We start from the raw sequence: 6,855 nt of genomic DNA, 5'->3' as shown, positions 1-6,855 counted from the left end.
CTGTGCGCGTGTGGAGGAAAAAAAAGCCCAGCAGAACGCAGGAGAATTAATAAAACACGCACACGCGCGCGCACACAGGCTGCTTCACCGCCCCGGACTGCGCCGCGGATCTCAGAACCCCAAGAAAACCCGAGTCGCTCTCTTCACAAGCGTGGGGTCGCCGGCTGCTGGCCCTTTAAATGGAGCAAACCATCTGCCAAGCGGGGGTGCGCCGTTTTTCTTGTGCGCCGAATGTCGCCGATCGGAGCGTTTTCTTATAACAAAACACGTCTCGTTTGGCTAGATACGACCTGATATATCGCTCACGTGTCGACTTTATCAGACAATTCGTACAATCGGGGTATTTTACGGTCTCTCCTATTCTATAATCCACCCTCATTTAAGGGATGGTTTAAGCCCGCCCCTTCGGCTAGTATTTTTCTACCATCCCAGATGTTGGATGGAGAACGATGTATGCTGTGTGTGTGTGTGTGTGTGTGTGTGTGTGTGTGTGTGTGTGTGTGTGTGTGTGTGTGTGTGTGTGTGTGTGTGAAGTCATGCTTGTTCTCATAGACATTACAGTACAGCAATATTCATCTTTCGATTCTCAGGAGATTGGAGCAAATAAGGTTAAGGGCCTCGCTCGAGGGCCAATCAGCGTATGGGCTTGAACTCTTGACCTTCTGAGCACCTTTAATCACTGAGTCATGTGTGCACTTTAAACAAATGTGTCCGTGAAGAGCACAAACACACAATCCCCTGCCGTCAGCAGTGGTGAAAAGAGAAGGGTCAGGAACCTGGGGGTTTGACCCTCACCTTGGTTGAACCCTCTTCGTGATCATGGTGTAACCCCTGCTGGAGGTTCCAGTCGAAGCCCAAACGCTCGTATGTAGCCATCTGAGCGAGGCTAAACGGGGTCGTCGAATTATTATGATTATTATTTGCGTCTCGTTGTTTAGGGTTGTATTGTTCTCGCACAAAAAAGAAACCTAAATGTGAGTCTCTCTGCCCTGAAAGTGCTTTCCAGCTTATTTATGATACGAGGATCGACCGGAGTGCATAAAGATGCGCCCTTATGCTGTTTTTCCAGTAATGAACTTTGATGTAATCTACCGGCAAATAGCGGAGCAATCTATTTATTCAAATGGTGCAGCCCAGTAAATGGCTGTTTAGAGAAAATGACACTGTGCAGTAAACAAATGTAAATTCGACTGACATAAAGAGGCAGAGAATCATGATAAAGGATCGCTGCCCGCAGCGGGTTTAATCAGAAGTACTAATAGCTATCAGAATGGGCCTCTCGAATACGCAGCTTCCAGACGGTTGTTCTGGAGAATTGGCGTGAGATTTACGTCCTCGTGCTGCGCTGATTCAGCTGAAAGATGGCACGTCTTAAATTCAGCCTTTTTTTTTTTTTTGGATAGAGCTCTTTACATTATATAATATCGGTACAGGAATGTGGATGTTCATGGGAAACTGTAAGGCCACAGAAAGCAAAGAAGAGAAAGCCTGTTTTCTTCACACCGGACCGTTGGGTTCTAAAATATTCTTACAGTCGTATACAATTAAGTCGGATGGTAGCAAGTGTCTTAAAATGATATCCTAAATATAGGAGTTCCTACTGTGGAGACAGATCTGCGCTCAGGTCTGAACTTGTCATGAGGACAGAGATAAGGACCTTGATCCTTGACCTTTTTTCACAGATACGAGGTGGTATCAAAAAAGGTTTGAAGATTCGCTCTGTTTACAGTAAAGTACTTTATTGATCTACGTTTCCACACCTTCAAAATAGTCCTCTTGCAGTGTCCTTCTGGAACGTGTCCTGGAAGTCTTCTTTTCGAAGCGTGTCAAGCTCCTTCTGATATCCACGAGATCTCTGCAACGTGGTCGAAACGGCGAGCCGGATCTCCATCTACGAGAAGAAGGTGAAGTCTACAGGAGCCAATTCTGGTGAGTAGAGTGGGTGTGGAAGTAAGATCGTGCGGTTCGCTCTCCGACGATCATCATGCACGAGTTGCCTAACTGGGTTGAGTTTGACCAAGGTCTTCCTGATCTCTCGCCGTCTTCCAGCGATGTTCTTTCGCTCTTGAACCTCGAACGACTCGTGAGCACATTGTTATCGTCTGGGTCTCCGGGTCTGAGTGGTTCAGAATTTAAGATTCAAGGTTTTTTAATTTGTCTTAGTTTTTTTTTTTTATACAAAATACAAGTAAAATGTCCTGGAAATTGTGCATTAAATAAGCGGGAGCATAAATATAAAGTTAGTTTGGAGGAAAAAGCACGCATGGCCGGAGAAGTCACGTGTCCCAATACTTTTGGCATTTTTTGAATGAAAAAAAAAGAATGATGCTTATAAATAAATAAATAAATAAATAAATCTATTCGTTCTGGAAAAAATAAGGAAGTCAAACTACTGTTTGTGTTTTGATACAAATGAGTTTAGTGCGATTTTCCATTACGCTTGTCTTAACGCTGAACATGTGTGTGTGTGTGTGTGTGTGTGTGTGTGTGTGTGTGTGTGTGTGTGTTTAGGATGTGGGGCAGCAGCATGACAGCGCTTCACTATGATTAGGGCCCTGCTTTCAAAGAGATAAACCACACACTCCCCTTTTTATCTTCACGGTAGGGTCCCTCCCTCGCACTCCTTCGCTTTTTTTTTTTTCCTGCCCTTTTCTCATCCTGAACTCTCTGGCAGGCTTCACACAGCAATGCCGAACCCCACTCTTTCACTCTTCCACTCTTCCACTCTTTCAACTACCCCCACCCCAACCTCAGCCCCCTCCTGAAGGGCCGTCAGCCACACAGCCTCAAGTGGTTTCAATTACAGATGCACACAATTATAGAGAGAAAGAGAGAAAAAGGAGAAAAGAAATAGGGGATAAGGTAGGAGCTGATGGATGTGCCAAACTCTAAACAGGGGTGGATTAGAGAGCAAAAACGGAGAGGTTTTTTAGAAAGAGAGAACGCTGCTCAGGGTGGTTCTTACAGGGGGTCACTTTTAAACGATTGGATGTACAGCACCATGTTATCTGTAACATCATCCAGGATCCATCTTCACATTTAAACTTCTTCATCATCTATTACACTACACACACTCGCGCTTACACACAGATCTTCTACCTCGTATTTATTTATTCCCAAACACAATCTGTATAAAGACTTGAATATGCAACACCTGAATATTTCAATGTGAAATATTATTGCATTATTGAATGTGCAATACGATTTAACAGACTACTAATGTTTACATTTTTAATCGTAGTTTAGTTTTATGTATCTTAAAGACTTTATTTTCGTTGTACCCTGTGCAATAACAACAAAGAAATCGGTTGATACTGAAGATACTGTTGATGAAGGTAAGGTTTGTGCGATACGACAAAAATATTATATCACGATACTCGAGGACGTTTTTATAACAAACCACGAGCATCACGATATATCATTCAGATAAATGTCCCTAAAACCTGAATCGGAGAATATATATATATATTTTTTAAAATGTATTAAAATTTTTAATTGACCACATCAAAGGATTATTTGAATTCATAATGATTAAAAACATAAAAGAACACATCATGTAATATCAGTGATATTTAAAAAATCTTTTTTTATTAAATTTGATTTTTATAAATCATTCCTCAAAATATCAGAATTAATAAATCCGTGTTTTACTTCAATCTCCTTTTTTTTTTATAATTTACTTTTACCCTGGACTTCAGTTACATCCACAGGTGTAAAGGTTGGAAGCACTCGATTGTCCTTTTTGCATTGTGCTTTACATGGGATGGAGTGAAAGATCTCCTGCTAAAGAGCTTCAACCCTATTGAACATAAATAAAACCACCTTATCTACACCAGGACCTGACTTTACTCCAAATCTTCCACAAGCACACTATAAAATCTAGAGGAACATCTCACACAGAAGGGTTCTTTTTGAAATATAATTAGTTGGTGTTGTGGTTCTAATGAGGTGAGGTGGATGAGCAGCTTGTCATAGAGGGTGTTGTTCTTCCAGCTTTGTTACAATGGAGGTCAATGAATCTTAAACATTTTGGTAGAACCAAAAGCTAGCAATCTACAAACCGTGGATATGTGTTGGTGTTAGCATGAAAGCTGGTGTTTATGTTAGCCGATCTGTGTGATTTGGGCAGACTGAAAGACTAAAGCTCTGCTGCATGACTCTCTTCAGCTTGAGATAAAGCAGGGGATTAATCAGAGTTTTCCGGGGCATTGTGGTTAACCAAAAACATGTCGATGAAAGATATTTAAGCTAAAATGCCATTGAAGGTCATGTATTGCATATAAAGATTAATATGCAAGTGGGTGGAGGGTTTTTGCTCCACTCAGGGTAACGAGCTCTTATTAGTTTGCTTGTGTTTGTATTTATGGACCATCAGGACGAATAAAACAAGCTTTTCATCATACGTAACGTCGGCTCCTTCTTATCATATCAGGCCGTCGGAGAGTGGGTTGTGATTTATTGGATTTCTGATATTATTTAATTTCGTCTTGCTTTAAAAGCATTTTTTTTTTTTCCTGAGGAGGTCACTTCACGTCACACATCGTCTCTTCTGAAGGTCGAACCCTGGAAACGGACAGCCAGAGCATGTTTATGAAAGTCTCTCTAAAGCAGCGTTTACAAGCCTCATTGCTACTTTATTCACCTTAAAAAGAAAAAAGACCAATATTTAAGGAGTGCTAGATCTAGGCCTGTTGTTTTTTTTAAGGAGAATGAAAAAAAGAGCACAGAGAATGCTGTAATGGAAAGATTCATTCAAATACAATGAAATGAAACAAAATGGTGGAGGACACAGTTATGAAAACAAGCAATGCTTGTCAGTGCAAAAACAGTGAACATACAGAGAGCAATTCTCCTCGATCGGATGAGCGTTTTGATACATCACACGCCTATATTTCCCGTTAGTGCCTATGGGGCGGGGTCAATGACATCATTATATTATCCAATCATAAAAAAAATAAAACATCACATCATCATTTGGTGTAACTCTTAGTAATGATGCATGTTGGAGAACTTTAGATGAGTTTCTGTGTGGGGTAGACATGCAAATCTCTGTCAGGTTTCACTTTCATAGAAAATCAATAAATAAACCCAAAATATTTATAGTCTAATCTGATCAAATAATCTAATCTAATCAGATCAAAATTTTGAATCTTTTAAAATTTTACTTAATCAATTCAAAATATTCAAAATCTTTCTGCTAAATCCTTCTAATCTACATCTACATCTTTCTGCTTAATATATTTCTCAATTCATCTAATCCAAATCCTTCAATCTAATGTAATTTAATCTAAACTTTTTAAATCAAATGTAATATAAACGTTTCTAATCAAGTCTAATCTACATCTTTATGCTAAATATTTCTAATCTAATCCAAAGTTTTTAATCGAAACCTTTCTACCAAACTTAATCATAATCTAATTTAATCTAATCTAAATCTTAATCAAATCAAAATCAAAAAATCTGCTAAACATTTTTAATCCAATCTTTCTAAACATTTCTAATCTGATCCTGTACATGTGCTTTTACATTCAAAGTAGATGTCATCATTCACCTGCCACGTGTATATGACCCTGATTATCCCGTCACTTGTTTGTGACCCTGATCGTCCCCGTTACGTGTACGTGACCTTAATCATCACCTGTATCGTGTATGTGACCCTGATCATGGCCTGTAAAGTGTACGTGACCCCGTCATCCCGTCACGTGTATACGATCCTCTTCATCCCGTCACGTGTATGTGACCCTGATCATTCTCGTCACGTGTACATGACCCCGTCATCCCCTGTGACGTGTACATGACCCCGTCATCCCCTGTGACGTGTACATGACCCCGCCATCCCCTGTCACGTGTACATGACCCGGCCAGCCCCTGTCACGTGTACATGACCCTGCCATCCCCTGTCACGTGTACATTATCCCGCCATCCCGTCACGTTTACATGACCCCGCCATCCCCTGTCACGTGTACATGACCCCGTCATCCCCTGTCACGTGTACATGACCCCGCCATCCCCTGTCACGTGTACATTATCCCGCCATCCCCTCACGTTTACATGACCCCGTTATCCCCTGTCACGTGTACATGACCCCGTCATCCCCTGTTACGTGTACATGACCCCGCCAACCACTTTCACGTGTACATGACCCCGCCATCCCCCCCTGTCACGTGTACATGACCCCGTCATCCCCGTCACGTGTACATGACCCCGTCATCCCCGTCACGTGTACATGATGCTGCCATTCCCCGTCATGTGTACATGACCCCGTCATCCCCGTGACGTGTACATGACCCCGTCATCCCCGTGACGTGTACATGACCCCGTCATCCCCGTGACGTGTACATGACCCCGCCATCCACTGTCACGTGTACATGATGCTGCCATCCCCTGTCATGTGTACATCACTCTATTCCTTTCTACGTGAACACATTTATTCCATTTCTGAATATTAATTCACTTCAGATGAATTTAAAATAAATAAATAATTAAAAAGAATATTACAATAATTAAGCCGGTTACACAATCACAGTTTTTTTACTTCACGTGGTTTCGCTCTAATTACACTGATTGGAATCGTTCTCTATGGCACGGTTGTCAGTCTGCACTGGTTCCACTCACTTCCTGCTTGGATAATTAAAGCCTGAGCTGAAGCCTGGATCTGCTCTTTGGCCGCCGGAGCACTTCGGTGCCTCCTGGTGGCTGGTGGAGGGTGTTGATGACGGTGAAGCCGGTGATGTTGATGGTGATAAAAGTGATGATGATGATGATGATGATGATGATGATGATGATGATGATTGCACCACTGAGCCTTGTATTTCCTTTTTTGTGTTATTTTATTTTCAGATCATTTCTGACCCT

General features: G+C 41.6%; 1 protein-coding gene across 1 annotated transcript in view; it reads right to left on the bottom strand.

Annotated features, from left to right (window-relative positions):
* plxna3 (plexin A3) overlaps positions 1-434 on the bottom strand; it is a 171,513-nt gene extending 171,079 nt beyond the window's left edge. Inside the window, exon 1 of the mRNA XM_083554849.1 lies at positions 1-434. This exon is cut by the window's left edge and continues 127 nt beyond it. The gene's annotated coding sequence lies outside the window, so the exon portion shown is untranslated.
* Positions 435-6,855: the final 6,421 nt, after the last annotated feature.

This window comes from Silurus aristotelis, assembly GCF_946808225.1.
Source record: "Silurus aristotelis genome assembly, chromosome: 11".
NCBI classification, from domain to species: domain Eukaryota; kingdom Metazoa; phylum Chordata; class Actinopteri; order Siluriformes; family Siluridae; genus Silurus; species Silurus aristotelis.
Note: the sequence above shows the minus strand (reverse complement) of the source record. Positions and strands in the feature narration are given on the sequence as shown.